This window comes from Oratosquilla oratoria, chromosome 27 (genome assembly GCF_046742065.1).
Source record: "Oratosquilla oratoria isolate Oo_2021 chromosome 27, ASM4674206v1, whole genome shotgun sequence".
NCBI classification, from domain to species: domain Eukaryota; kingdom Metazoa; phylum Arthropoda; class Malacostraca; order Stomatopoda; family Squillidae; genus Oratosquilla; species Oratosquilla oratoria.
In genome coordinates, this window is record NC_134803.1 from 20,064,922 (window position 1) to 20,080,174 (window position 15,253).

The 15,253-nt window shown below is 45.5% G+C and overlaps 1 protein-coding gene across 1 annotated transcript in view; it reads left to right on the plus strand.

The window, feature by feature from the left end:
• LOC143039764 (uncharacterized) overlaps positions 1–11,478 on the plus strand; it is a 353,768-nt gene extending 342,290 nt beyond the window's left edge. The window contains exon 9 of the mRNA XM_076210007.1: positions 10,742–11,478. The gene's annotated coding sequence lies outside the window, so the exon portion shown is untranslated. The remainder of the gene's footprint in view (positions 1–10,741) is intronic.
• The last annotated feature ends 3,775 nt before the right edge of the window (positions 11,479–15,253 follow it).

Consider the following 15,253-nt stretch of genomic DNA (forward strand, 5'->3'; position numbering starts at 1 on the left):
TCTCCATTCATCAGGTACATGCTCACTCCCTAGTTGATTCATGAGGCCATTAACATCAGTACAGAAACAAGCACCATCTTGTTCTTTATAGAAGGCAGCTAAGGCCTCATGGCGTCTACGGAAAGTAGATATTTTTGTACCGTCTTCTAGAAGATTCCATTGCTTAGTCGCGAGCCTAACTGTTCTGCTTTATCCTTTGTCAATGACAAATCCCTCACCAAATCATTCAATCTCTCTTGATTTATCAACTGGGTCTTCTTTTCCTCAGAATCATCCACATACATTTCATCCTCATTATCTTCGTCTTCAAATGAAACATCCTCTGTAATTGCACTAGCTGATGGAGGAACTGGGATTGGCATCTCCAAATAATGGGGAACTGGTTTTATAGCTAACGCACAATCTGGATATAATTTTTTTGACTTGTTCTTACCTGAGAATCCCACAATATTTGTCATACAAAAGTTCATACAATAATTTTCTCATATTAAATTTGTTTAAATTAACATTATTTAACTTGTAAATCTAAAGAGCATTCTTTTAATCATACATTTGTCTGAAAATTACAGTATATCCATTATAAATTGAAATAAATGACCCCCAAACGAAACTCTGTGTAACTCAAGAACCTGACGTGCTACAACAATTCCGATTACAGATTCGGAATCAGCATACTCGACTTACTATAAATCATTTGCTATTGCCACAGTAGCAAATTCTTTGTTGACTAGTGTTATCTATCTGCGTATTCATCTATCAATGTATATCTATCTATCTATCTGTCTGTCTGTCTGTCTGTCTGTCTGTCTGTCTGTCTGTCTATCTATCTACCTATCTATCTATCTATCTATCTATCTATCTATCTATCTATCTATCTATCTATGGAAGAAGAACATCTTCAACCCTTCCATTCCCCTAACTTAGATCATGTGAAGATTACTCATTATAGCTTTCAAAGGAATACAGGTTGAATTTCCCAAACTCGGCATTATTGGAAACAGCGTCGAGCCAAGTAATAAATTTTAACGACTTTTGGACCAGGGAGTGAATTTATGAAAGATCCTAATCCCTAACTCTAGACATAAAACTTGAAGATTTATGTCTAGAGTTAGGGATTAGGATCTTTAAAAAAATTATCTAAATCACTATATAAGGGCCCATCCCCCTTCCCCCGGCGACAAGTCAATTCATCGTGGCTGCACTGATGGTCGTTCTGCTCCCCACCTCGGCGAATGGGCTCGTTTGCACACCAATTCAACAAGCGAGTCTGCCTCGAGCTTCGAAGCCCGAGAAGACTGCGCCTGCGCGGAGCGGCCACGTCAGCAGTTTTTGGGATATATATATATCCCTCTTCCCCCAACGTCGAGACTGTCCAAATTCAAAATAGGCTTAATACCTTATGAGTCGATAGCCTTAAAAAAAAAAAAAAAAACGTCGAGGAAAACTTGGTCAGAAGACGTCCTACGAAGACTACCCACTGCCACGCCAACCCCAAGTCCTAATTACTCCAGTCGCAGGCTACTCGACGTCGAGTCTTCTCGTCTTTGCTGTTCTCAAGACAAACCGCATCCGATTGGGCCGGGACGGTTCGTCCATACACACCCGAACATTGTTACTGTCGTTACGATACGGAGGTTCGAAGTGCTGAGCACCTCCTATCAGATGTTCCCCCTTCTACAACATTTTATTGTACACTTTTGATGGTTTAATGTATTCGCTAACTCTTTTAAATCCATTAATTCTTTTCGATGTTTGATTCAAACCCCAGCAGATCTAGTAGCACCCGAACTGGTATTACTTTAAGGGGCCGAGAGAACATAGTTCCTCGTTCGCCCTCACACACTATGTCGGTGACCCAAATGCTCATGTCTAGACATTCTAGACATAAGCATTTAGGTCACCAACATAGTGATTTAGGTAAAATCTCGGCAATTTTGAAGGTTTATGTCTAAAATTAGGGATTAGGATATTTTATAAATTAGGCCCCTGCATTCTCCATGTGTGTTTGAGTATACTCGTTTATGTCTTATGTCGGCTGCGTCTGTCTATCTGTGTGAGTGTGTGCTTGTGCGTGTTTGTGCATGTGTGTGTATTTGTATGTGTGTGCGAGTGTGATTCACCATGGTCTTGGATCACGTGTTGGACTCGTGATCGACAGCTATTTCCCTTTCGGAAGAGAACTTAGAGCTCATATTTGACCGATCTATGGGTAATGCTATGACCTTACACGCACACACATCCCTAATTCCCCGCCCACGAGAGTTGGAGCAACAACCCGCAGCACAGCGATACTGAAATTATATGTGAAATAACAGAGTTTCATGGAATAGGTGTGAAACTACTCAGCAGAGTTTTGTCATACGTGTTCTCAGCTTTCCTAGTATCAGTATAAACATTCCCTACATAAGGAGTATGACCTTCACCAGAAGTTAGTCGGAGAGGGGGAGTGAAGCAGTGGATGATGGGCGTTGAAGTCTCCAGCTACTAAGATATTGTTGTGGGTAGCTAGTGACAGTATCTCATCGACCTCCAACAGTTTCCCGGGGCTCCTGTAGATGTTATAGATGAGGAGTGGCAGGTCGGGAAGGAGGAGCTCCACAGCCATCACCTCCACACCCTCACCACAGTGTACGGGTCGCGCAACCCTGCGGTGTGGTAGGTTGTTCTTCACCAGCACCATGCAACCACGGTGTCCTATGCCTCTGTCAAGCGGGAGTGAGTGGACCGTGTAGCCCCCTATTCTCCATTCGAAGTCACCGGTTGCTAATGTTTCCTGTAGAAGCACGATATCCATGCCCTCCTCCATGATTGTTTGGAGGAGTTGGTGCTTCTTGTTGCGTATTCCCTGCATGTTCCACTGGAGCACCTTCAGGCTGCCGAGGTCGTGTGGTGCTGGAGAATTTCTCATGTGCGCATTACTCTGCTCCATCTTGGTGGTGGGGGGAGACGCTGTTGGTGGGTGTCCTGGCAGGCTGGTGCGGGGTGGGTAATGTGCCCTCGAAAGTGGCCGCCATTACTTCTCGAATGAGAAGAGAGGCCAGGTCTTCATCTCTGCCTGGAACAGTGTTTGGCTGTTGTAGCAGGCGTCTGAAGACTGCTGCAGCTGCCATGAGCATCCCCTCAAGCGGTGGGTAGCGGGTGGCAGTGGGCCTGACTCCGGTCGCTGGTTTGTCTCCGGCCGGGAGTTTGGCTGGAGGGACTGCGGTAGTGGATGTGGCGAGGGTTGCCGGGGCGGTTCTCCTAGCTGGGGGTGCTGGAGTTTCTGGTGTCTTCTTCTTTCGTCGTCGACATCTCTTGCGCCGGGCGTTGTGGGTCTCTGCTTGGCAACCACGTTGGAAGAGGTCCAGGACATCTCCCTTCTAAATACTGGGGAACCCACTCACGTCCGGGGAGGCAGACTGGATCTCACCCTGGTGTCAACCAATCTAGTTTCCGGAAGTAGCTGGCGGGTGCATCCTACTCTCACCAGCGACCACTACGCCGTCATCACCACTCTAAGGGCCGCACTCCCACTACCACCGCTCCAACCACCTCGATGGGACCTGCGGAGGGCGGACTGGAAGAAGTTCCAGGCCGCCCTGGATGACTGGTGGAAAGCGTGCGACCCGCCGGAGGACCTAGACCAGCGAGAAACAGAATTCACTGCAGCAATCGAAAGAGCAGCAGAAGCAGCCATCCCCAGACGACATCCAGGGCATCGATGGCGTCGGAACTGGTGGTTCTACAATGAGGAAGTCCGGGAGCAGAATCACCTGGTCAACATTCATCGGAAGCTGTACCGCAAGCGACCCACTTCAACTAACCTACAATTGTTGAAGGAAGTGGTTACACACGCTCGACAAGTCTCAAGCCGGGTACGGGAGGCCAAATGGCTGGAGTGGTGTGCCAGCTTTTCCCAGCACACCAGCTTGGCAGACTTGTGGGCCAAACTGAGGACGGCTTCCGGGAAGCGCGCCCCTCGTCCTGCCTCACACCCAGAGCCACAACAGGAAGCAGAACGACTAGCGGATATGTTCGCCACACGGTGCGCCAACTCCCAGCTCCCCGCACAGATGCAGAACCTCCAGCAGCAGCTCAGGCCAGCACGAGAGCAGGCCGTCGGTACGGCGCGAGCAACACCTGACGTCACCGATGTACCTTTCACGCCACAAGAACTGGCCCGGGCCAAGAAAGGTAGAGATACGGCTACGGGAGCGGATGGCGTGACCTATTCTATGCTAGCTCACGCGGGGCCTGCCGGGGAGGCAGCACTACTGGCCCTGATTAACCATTCGTAGCTGGTAGGACGTCTCCCAACCACCTGGAAACGAGCGGACATCCAGCCCATCCCTAAGCCCAGGGAGCCCTCCAAGCCACGTCCCATCTCCTTGCTGAGCTGCACGGCCAAGACAGCGGAGCGCATGGTACTCACCCGACTCATGTGGCGTCTGGGCCCCCTCCACCCACACATCTTCGGATTCTCCAAGGGTGTAGGGACGGCCGACAGCATCATGACTCTCCTGAGTCACATAGACAACCGCCCTGCCGTGGCCGTTTTCCTCGACCTGGAAAAAGCGTTCGAGCTAGCCAGTGCTCACGCCATCCTAGATGCGCTGGTACAGCGGGGTGTCCAGGGACGACTCCTCTCCTGGATAGAGGACTACCTGCTACACCGACGCGCCCGGGTCAGGTTCCAAGGCCACCTTTCAGCCTACCGGGACCTAGAGAACGGCACTCCGCAGGGTGGGGTTCTCAGCCCCGTCCTCTTCAACCTCCTAATGGAACAGTTGGTGAGCCTACCCTTCCGGGGTGGCATGGCGCTTCTCAGCTATGCCGACGACCTGGTTCTTGTCGTCTCGGGCAAAACCCGAGGCAATAGGATCACCAGAGCACAAGAGGCCCTTGATCTTATCTCTAACAAGTGTGAAGAACTGGGCCTCAAGATCTCAGCTGAGAAGTCCAAGGCCTTGATGCTTAAGGCCACCACCCCGGACACCCACCTCCACATTCAGGGTATCCAGCTGGCTTGGACCAGCTCGTACCAGTACCTGGGAGTATGGGTTGACCAAGGCTTATCCTTCAACATTCAGGTCACCTACCTAAGGGAGAGGACGAGGACGAGAATCAAAGTCATGAGGGCGATGACAAGGACACACTCTAGAGCCTCACATGCCGTGCTGCGTCTGTTCTACATACAGGCCGTCCGGTCGCTGGTTGATTACAGCGCTATCATGCTGGTCTCCCTGTCACCCACCCAACAAAGGAGGATCGAGTGCATCCAGAACCAGGCCATGAGGACCATGCTCGGGGCACCTCGCTGGACCAGTATGTCCATAATGCAAAGTGAGACTCGACTGGTACCTCTGGCCTCCAGGGTTCAACATATTGCGACTTGCCGGGTGGCTAAGATCCTCCGACAAGACAGGGAGACCATAGCACGAACCAAAATCAAAAGGACCCTACCGCAGCGGCGGGACCTCTTCAGCACAAACACCTGGCTACGGAGGATAGCTGACGCCACCAATGCACTGTTCGACGACGGTCAAATAGCCATGTGGAGTCCGGATCTGGCCGTTGCAAACTACGTTGTACCGGCCCCATGGCAGCCCCCACCCGTCGAAATCATCATCAACAACCCGCCAGCAAGGAAGGCACAGTGCACACAACACGAGCTGCGGTTACACGCGCTGGCATCTGTGACACAGGCCAGCATCCCAGGGGGAGCCGTGTACTACACAGACGGATCTGTGGACCCTGTTCGAGGCACGACCGGAGCGGCGGCAGTCACCGGCGGGGAGACGCTGTCATGGAGGACCCCCGACCACTGCTCTACCCTGCAGACGGAGTTAGTTGCCATACAGCAAGCCCTGGAGCACGCCCTTCACCATCGTGAAGGTGCGGTAATTATACACACAGACTCCAAATCTTCCCTCCAGACACTCCAGCAAGCCAGCCCCACCGACAACATCCAGCTGGTAACATCCATTCAGCTCAGCGCGCAGAGACTTGCCGGTGAAGGCCGGCACCTACGGATGAACTGGGTACCCAGTCACGTGGGGCTCCGAGGGAACGAGTTGGCGGATGCAGCAGCCCGAGCAGCTAGCACCATGCCCGCAGTATCCTGCTACGTCCTCCCCAGCCTGCAGCAGATCAAGACGCAGGCTAAGCGGAGCACCTGGCACTCCGCTCATCACCACCATCGCACCATGGAGAGAACCTCGCGGCAGGCAGCATGGTACGCTGCCACCACAAATTACCAGCCGCTACAATGCGGCCGTCCGCTAACTAGAGCCGACCAAGTTCGGTTGCACAGGCTCCGGCTCGGGTACGGCACGCTGGAGCAGCTACGGCCCGAGTTCAGTGGTCAGGAGTGCGAACACTGCGGCCTCCAGAGCCGTCGACCGCTGATGCACTACCTGGTTCACTGCCCCGCCACAGCTCAACTAAGACAGCAACCCATCGAGGGCCCACAGGATGAGGAAGCTTTGGCCGCCTATTTGGTCAGGCGGGCTCTTAACACACCTAGCAAATTGCTAACCATCATGCGAGACATTCCGCCCCCTCGCTGAAACATGGTAGCAAAATATCGGGGCGTAAGCCCCAGCGGCGGGCTTGTGGCCCGCGCTTTTTCATATGTGTATGTATATAGTTATAGGTATATGTATGTACGAGTATATATACATACGTGTATGTGATTGTGTATATATTCATGTACTAATGTTAAATAATAAACTAACTAACTAACTAACCAGAAGTTACAGTCAAATCTGTAGTACCATGGAGATCATCAAAAATAATAAGGGAGGGCCCAAGCTATGTGCAGGAGGTTATATGTTTACCAAGAAGAGTGCCAACAAGACAAGGATCCGATGGGAATGTTCCCAGAGAAGTGCCCTTTCGTGTAAGGGGAGTGCTCACACAGATATACAGATGAAGGAGATAGTTGCGACAACACCCCACAGCCATGATCCTTATCCTGCTCATGTCGCAGCTACAAAGGTGAAAGCAGCCATAAAGGACACAGCTACTGCAAACCGCTGCAGGCCAGGACAGATTGTAGCAGATGCACTTGTCCATCAACCTGTAGAGGTGCGAGCAGTCATAGGGCGCATTGCATCTGTCAAGCGTTCTGTCAGACGTCTGCAGAAGGGATGTGTTCCAAAAGATCCTGCTTCTTTGCAAGAACTTAGGATTGAGGGAGAATGGAAGACCACGGGGCCACCAGACAACAGCAGTTTCCTTATTTATGACAATGTCTCATCATCCAACAGGATCATTGTATATGCAACTGATGAGGGGCTCAAACATTTGTGCCGGAACTCAACCTGGTTTATGGATGGCACATTCTCCACAGCTCCCAGGCTATTCCACCAGTTATATGCCATTCGTGCCCCCCTGGGAAACACAGCCATCACATGTGTATATGCATTCCTGTCTGAGAAGTCTCAAGTATCTTATGAAGAATTTCTCCAGGCCATTCTTGATAAGTTTGACCAACTTGGCTTCAACCCAGATGTGACAACCATCATCACAGACTTTGAACAGGCCAATATAAATGCTGTGCAGACCGTTTTGGGGACCCATGTGACCCTCCCGTGGCTGTTTCTACCACCTGACACAAAGTATATGGCGGAAAATACAGAGCCCAGGATTCAATGCATATAGGACTGATGATAGAGTCAAACATTTCCTTGGCATGCTTAACGGACTGGCATTCCTACCTGAGAAAGAGGTCACCACTGGTATGGAGTAGCTTATGGAGAACATTCCTGATGTGGAGGGACTTGAGTCTGGTCGATTACTTTAATGCCACATATGTCTCCGGAAGTTTCCGACGCATCCAGCCACCTGCTCAACCTGACGGAGATCTACCTCCAGTTCTCATGATAAGAATCCCACCTTTATTTCCTCCTTGTCTTTGGAATGTATATCAAGTGACACTGCATGGAAGGGACCGCACCAACAACCTGTGTGAAGCATGGAATCTTGGATTCAAAGAGTTAGTTGGCTATGATCATCCAACCATTTGGAAGGCGATTGACAGCATCAGAAAGGACCAGGCCCTTGCCATAGCTGCACTTTTGAGGGATTCCACTGGGGAGCCTCCAAGGAAACGAGTGAAGCGGGCAACAAAGGCGAGACAGGAGCGGCTGCGCAATCTGTGTGTGGACTTTGTGAGCAGTAGGAAGACCATGGAAGAATTTCTTTGTGGAGTTGGACATTCTATGAGTTGGAAATGAAATAGTGATCTGAGACAGTAATTGTGGAACATGGTCTGATGATATCTTGTATATGTGTGTTTCACCTCTTAGTGCTAAAGATGGCAAATTTAGTGGTTACATATAATTGTGCATATCTGTTGTATGGGGTGCCGGTTTATTATATTTAAATAAAGATACATAAAAATAACATCTTTGGTAATCTTGTATTATATATTGTATTACATATAGTTGAGGGGTTTTTTGTCTTAGGTTTTTTTTTGTCTTGGGGGGTTTTGTCCGGGTGGGTTAAGGCCTAGGGGAGTTTTGTCCTATGGGTGTTTTGTCCTACACTCGACCGATCTACGGGTAATGCTATGACCTTACACGCACACACACACCCAACTCCCCGCCCGCGTATGTGCGTGCGTGTGTGTGTGTGTGTGTGTGTGTGTGTGTGTGTGTGTGTGTGTGTGTGTGTGTGTGTGTGTCTTTTTGTCTGTCTGTCTGTCTGTCTGTCTCACGACCCACCTATGGGCCAGGCTGGTCGCGACACGAAGAAAAAAAATAAATAAATAAACAAAAATAAAGCCGTGCGCAGTTCGGACGAGTGATCGAGAGTTCAGGCAGGGTAATTAAACTCTCGTTAAAATTACTTATTATTAAAAAAAAATGCAACATAAATGGACATAGAATAAGAAAAGTTAGCAATAAATGTTACATGAATTATAAATGGAATATTAATTACCAAGTAAAGTAGCTGGGCGTGCTCTTGTATGCAGCACGTAAGAACAGGTGGGCGGAACGAAGTTTTGATTATGGTGTAGAGAAGTATTGATTCTGGTTGCTAGAAATCTCGGTAATAAATGGGTAGTTTGAGGTGAGGCTGATGCATAATAACTTCTAATATAGGAATCTTCTGGTACTCGGGAACACGTAGATTTGTTGATGTTTCGTAGTTGAGAGATAACAGAGTGTATCGAGTTGCACTCAGTCCAGCAGCAGTCTAGAGATGTCCGAAACCATTCGTAAAAACACGAAGGCTTTGCATTTTGAGTGGAGTGGAGCAATCGTTGTGGTCCAAAGGACTTGTTTAGTGGAGTTGTCATAATCGACGAATGTAGAACAATTTCTACGTAGATTAAGATGGGCCCTGGGTGTCTGCTTCTTTTCTTGTCTTCTCTGTACTTTTCGCGTTCTGATTCTCTCTGCTTCTCTTCTCACTCGGGTTGCTCTGCTTTGTGTTTTATATCCGCAGCACGGGAATGGGTGCTTACGTTTCCCGGGATGTCAAAACTAATCCGAAGCAGATAGTTTAAACACTTCCAACCAATGGGAAAGTAGGACACGCTTCCGTGCCATATTAAGTAACGTTTCTCCTTAGCTTGGCGTCATGACAGAACGTAATGAAGCGCGCCCCAACATACGGGTATTGCGAAATGGGTTGTATATGACATACATTTTATGAAATACAATACAAATTACAACATATACTACACATCATATTCACACAAGACGTGCCTTAAAAATACAATCAGGAGACATTACTCACACAAGGGCGTGATACAGCATAACCACAGGATTCTATTCACGCTAAGGACGTAATAGTGTGTTTATATACGTGCGTGCGTGCGTGTGTGTGTGTGTGTGTGTGTGTGTGTGTGTGTGTGTGTGTGTGTGTGTGTGTGTGTGTGTGTGTGTGTGTGTGTGTGTGTGTGTGTGTGTGTGTGTGTGTGTGTGTGTGTGTGTGTGTGTGTGTGTGTGTGTGTGTGTGTGTGTGTGTGTGTGTGTGTGTGTGTGTGTGTGTGTGTGTGTGTGTGTGTGTGTGTGTGTGTATTGCAGGAAAGAACACGAATATACTGTGGATGTGTCCACAACCCAATTTGGAAGACGTCTGTGACTTAGAGACAATGGTGGAAACTTAAAAGAGCCACGAGCCCTTGTCGCTATCGAAAATTGGAACATTTGCCGAGTGCTGGATATGTCAAGTTTCAGGTCTTTCCTGTTTTTATACTGCCGAGTTAGGGAACTTCTACCTGTAACATCAGTTGCTTATTGAACTAGCAGTCATTGCCTTAGTCTTGGCGTTCTTCTCCAACTATACTAATTATAAGTGTCACTGAAATTATCATTGTAATGACTGATATGATTTTCGTTACCTAAATAACTTCCGTTAAGTTTGAATAAAAGGCAGCGACCATCGCAGTCATGGTTGGAGATGTCTCAGGCAATGTTTGCTAGTGTAAGCTTGGGATGTCAGAAACCCTAACCTCTAGTAAGGCGATGGACCCTTATCTAAATAGAAACTCTCCAGCATTAACAAGGACACAGTCGGTAAAGTCCGTTAATCTAAAAAAGGAGTTAACAGAAATTGTAACTGAGTATCCTCAGCCAGTCAAGAGAGCTAGCGCAAGGCAGCAAGTTTTCTTTATCATAGAAAAGACAAGTATGATTTATTTTCTTTTTCGTTTTCTTTTTAGTTTTTTAATGTATAGTCATGATTGATTGCACTTATTCCAAGTAGCGAATTTAGAGAAATTTATTAACATTTGTTTCTTTTGCAGATGCAGAAGTCGGAACCTGAGGAAAGGGAAGTCAACGTTTTGGATAGATCAACTGTGACGTGTATAGATTTTCAGAAGGTCAGAAGGTCAGTTAAAAAGGAGCACTACCATAATGTTGTTAAAGATTAGATCTGCAATGTCATATAGACTATATATTTATACATGCACAAAAAATTCTAATTATATGTATTATAAAGTTTTGTTTAATTCAGTGCTTTACTCTCTACTAAAAGTGCATTTTTGATACAAAGAAAAGAGACTCAAACATCCCAAGGAAGTTTTCAACCAGAAAATAGTCATGAAATATAACATAACTGCTCTCTTCGTATGGGAATATTTGTGCTCAAAAGTGTGAAATTGTTATTTTGCATATCACAACTTACTAGTGATATATGGGCTCATTACAGTTCTGGTTCTATACATAGGCTTTAGAGGGACTTATTTTTCCAAATAAATGCAGATTAAATATTTTTCTACTCTTTTGTACGCGTTACTGTACAGGAAGGAAGTATGTGTAAGACATGTGTTTTAAGCAATATTATCAGTGTAGTATGGAATAAAATTGTTTTAATCTATTTTCTTTTATTCCTTAAAAGGTTAGAAAATATGTATAAAGAAAACAAAGTTTGAATAAAGCTATTGTTTTACATATGTTGTTTCACATACATATATGATGTTTCACATATACCAGTGCATAAAAATCTGATTACTGGTAAATAAATTTTGAAAAAGTTGTTTCCATTATTCAAACCCTTATTGCAACTCTTTTGCCGCAAAGATATTCTTCTGAAAGAGGTTTATTGTTTTCAACATATTCTGGTTACGTAATCTTATGTTTTATGCTATTGTGGAGTAAGTTCATGTGAAATGCAGTGGTAATTTAAATAGATCCAAGTGACAGCACCTGAAGTAACATCTAAACAATATAGTTAGCCCTACAAATATTACAATGGTAGTATGTCATAACAGTCTGGGTGACATTTTAAGGACTCCAAATAACATTTCAAAACAAATTTAGTTTCAAATATAACATTATAGAACAATTTCGTGTTACTTTTTCTGATACCTTAATGCGGATGGCTCTCCAAACTTTATGAATTGAAATAAATTATACACATACATTTGACTTTCTGTAGCACCTTTAATAACATGTTTAGACTATTTAGGAAACATCAAACAATATCCCAGAACGGTGTGAGTGACCTGACTAAATACTTGCTTATGGTGGTCTGTCGGTGATCGACGACGACAGTGCTCCAGTGAAGTGTGATTGGTTGAGTGATGCTGGGTGGTGATGGCGCTGATCCCATAAAGATAAACAAGTAGCACCACGTACAACATGCCTCACAATGGAGACGTGGTCTTAGTGGCGGTTATTACTGAACTGCTGCACCAAGATTAAGGCCATGGTGACATATGCGACTTAATATATGTTGATAATGATAAATATGTACAGTATCTGCAACTATGTTCAAGTTATTACATGAAGTGGGCTCTAGATGCACTTGAAATGTCTTGAGCACTTATGAATGAGTGCAAAAGTTTGAAGTGAATGGATGAAGGAATGAAGTCGCCCGAAGGGATGTTTTACCCAGTCGCTTCATGATCTATTTTGAGTAGATGAGGAGAGGGGTCGTCATAAAGTTAAGCAATAGGGCCCAATTTGATCAAATTGATCATATCGGCTTAAAACCGGCCCTGGTTGCAGACTAACTTTCCTTCGCCTATCTTCGGCTGTTCTCGTAAGGCTGTGACATCAACCTCGCTGTTTACATTCTGATGCATCCATATACGTGCACTATAAAATGCCGTGCTGCGCTTTCAACTTGATCAGTGATGTCATATTTCGTGTAGGGTTTTATCAAGTGTTTAGTTCGAAAATGGTTTATTGGGTAGCTGCAAATTGTAACAATGATTCCACGAAACATTCTGCTTCGGATGGACTTAATTTTTATTCTTTTCCGAAAGATCCTGCTCGCAAAGCTCGCAAAAAGGACTGGACCATTCGGTGGAAGCCTGGATTGAAAGCAAAAATGTTCGAAACGTTTAAAAAAAATTGTACACTCGCGACCCTGGCCTTGCCGAGTCACTAGGAATTAGCATGAATCCCATTCTAAAAGAGGATGCAACACCGACAATTTTTGTTATCGACAAGACCCTAGGTTCGGCAAGCAAACGCCGTCGAAGGAGCATTTCTATTGAAAAAAGACAACGCTTGGAGGTTGTTGCATCAGTCTGTATCATGTGTATAGTGGGCCTGTGTTATCTACGCTGTCACTGACAATCGTCAACAAGCATGGTTAGGCTTGATTAACGATTTTTGGGCTAGCCCTAAGCAGATTAGGGGTACAGTCATGACACAGGCTAGCTAGGCCTGTAGGCCTATGAATATGATTTTTTTAGAGAGAGAGAGAGAGAGAGAGAGAGAGAGAGAGAGAGAGAGAGAGAGAGAGAGAGAGAGAGAGAGAGAGAGAGAGAGAGAGAGAGAGAGAGTGAAACAAGTGGATAACCCCCCCCCCCAACCACCACCACTCCAGCAGGAGTTAAGCTTAACTGTCCTGGACCAGGAGGGAGGAATTTGTACTGACATAGACCTAATTATTTTTTTTTCAGCTGTTACAAAGTGCCTATGATGAATATTCACCTTTTGCAACTACCACTAGCCTACCAGCGAAATTGAGATAGAATGTGAAAGTGATAATAGTGACAGTGCAAGGAATATGATTGATGGCTTCTCTTCCCCCACAGCAACCACTATGGCAGACAATTTTATAGACATGTCTGTGAGTATCTTTTGCTAGCCTTCCTCTCCCCTTCAGTCAAATGGTTTCTCTATTTGCCACATAGGCCTGTTTTATTGTATCTTATCACAGATAAAAACAATTTGTAATTCATGAATCCTTGAAACTTTTGCTTTTAAATATGAAGGTTGGCATCCAAATCCAATAAATCTTCTTCACTCGATGTGAAGTCACTTTTGTATCACTGGCCATGTTCAAGAATGTAAACAACCCTTACGTCATCAGTTGCCCTAACGGTGGAAAATGTAACTACGACATTGTAAGGGACATGTAAGATCATGCTATTTAGGTCAAATCAAGACTATACAATGCTAAAAACATGCATTTTAGTGTTCTAACTTCTTCTAACTTATATTTTCATACATGAAATAAAAAAAGTAAAGAAATCCGAAACCTTCTCAGTTGACCTTTAAATGAATTTTAGTAGAAACAAAAAGTTTGTGTATATGTTTGTACATGTGGGCGTGGTTATGCTCGTGCGAAGTGCGTGTATATTTTCTTCGGGGAATGAGTTGATTTTGCTTCCCGCATGTAATGTTGCAAGATGATTGAAGGAAATAGTCAATCCTTTAAATATCTAGCGTGCACACAGACAACTCCCAAAGGACCCGCCATTGTTGTCGGATCTGACAGTGATCAGAAGGGGTCAGGAGCTTCTGACCTCACCTGGACACCTGGGCCGGCGACCAAGGCATCAGCGTCCAACAGATCCAACATTGGCAAACTACAAGATCAGCATACGTCAAAACTTAATTTCTTTATCAGCATACGTCAAACACATATTTCTTTTATGTTCCCTTTTTGTAAACATAAACCCATGCATGGATACTGAGTGTCCAGACTCAGTTCATGCATTGTACATTGTAGAAATAGGAGAAAATAAATTATGATAGTTAAGTGTAGTGACAACAACTTTGTGCCTGTAAATAGAATTTGGCAACACCCCAAGTTCTGCTCGGGGTTGTTCCGAGATTGTATAGGGGTCAAGACGAAGACATTAAAGCTAACAAGCCATCACCTCGTCTGCCTCACCAAACTCAATGTAGATCAGAAACAAATCCACAGTAGCAGTGACCATGATGGGTGATATTCACTTGATTACACACGATTTCTCGTGTATACCGCACGAGGGAGAAACACAGAAGACAAATAGTCTTTATGGTGCGGTCTGGATGTGATATATCGGATCAGGTTTTTGTGTTCGGCGTGCAATCTTTCTAGATATCTCATGTGTAGTTTGTGTCTGTGTTGGTTGAGTGAACATATGGCAGCTAGGTGTAGTGGTTCAGACGTTCTGAAGTCGTTCCATCGCGAACCCGTAATGAATCGGACTGCGGCATTCTGAAGCCTCTGATGGAGTAGTTGTTTGTGGGGCATGTCATCTGACTCAAACTCAGTGATAGATGCTTCAATATGGTATGTGAATATTGTTGTAAGTGTAAAACATGGAAGGGTGGTGTGAAGAATGTCGTGAAATAACGGGTGATGTCCATCGGATTTATATTTCTGTTATTTCACAACATTCTACACGCCACCCTTCATGTTTTACACTTACAACAACATTCACATATCACATTGAAACATCTATCACAATCTTCTGTCTGAACACGGATTGAATTACATAGTGACCTATTACCCGGCGTATTTGAACCTTGAAACATTTCATTGTATTTATCTGAACTACAAAGCGACCATTTTGGATTTTTCACAA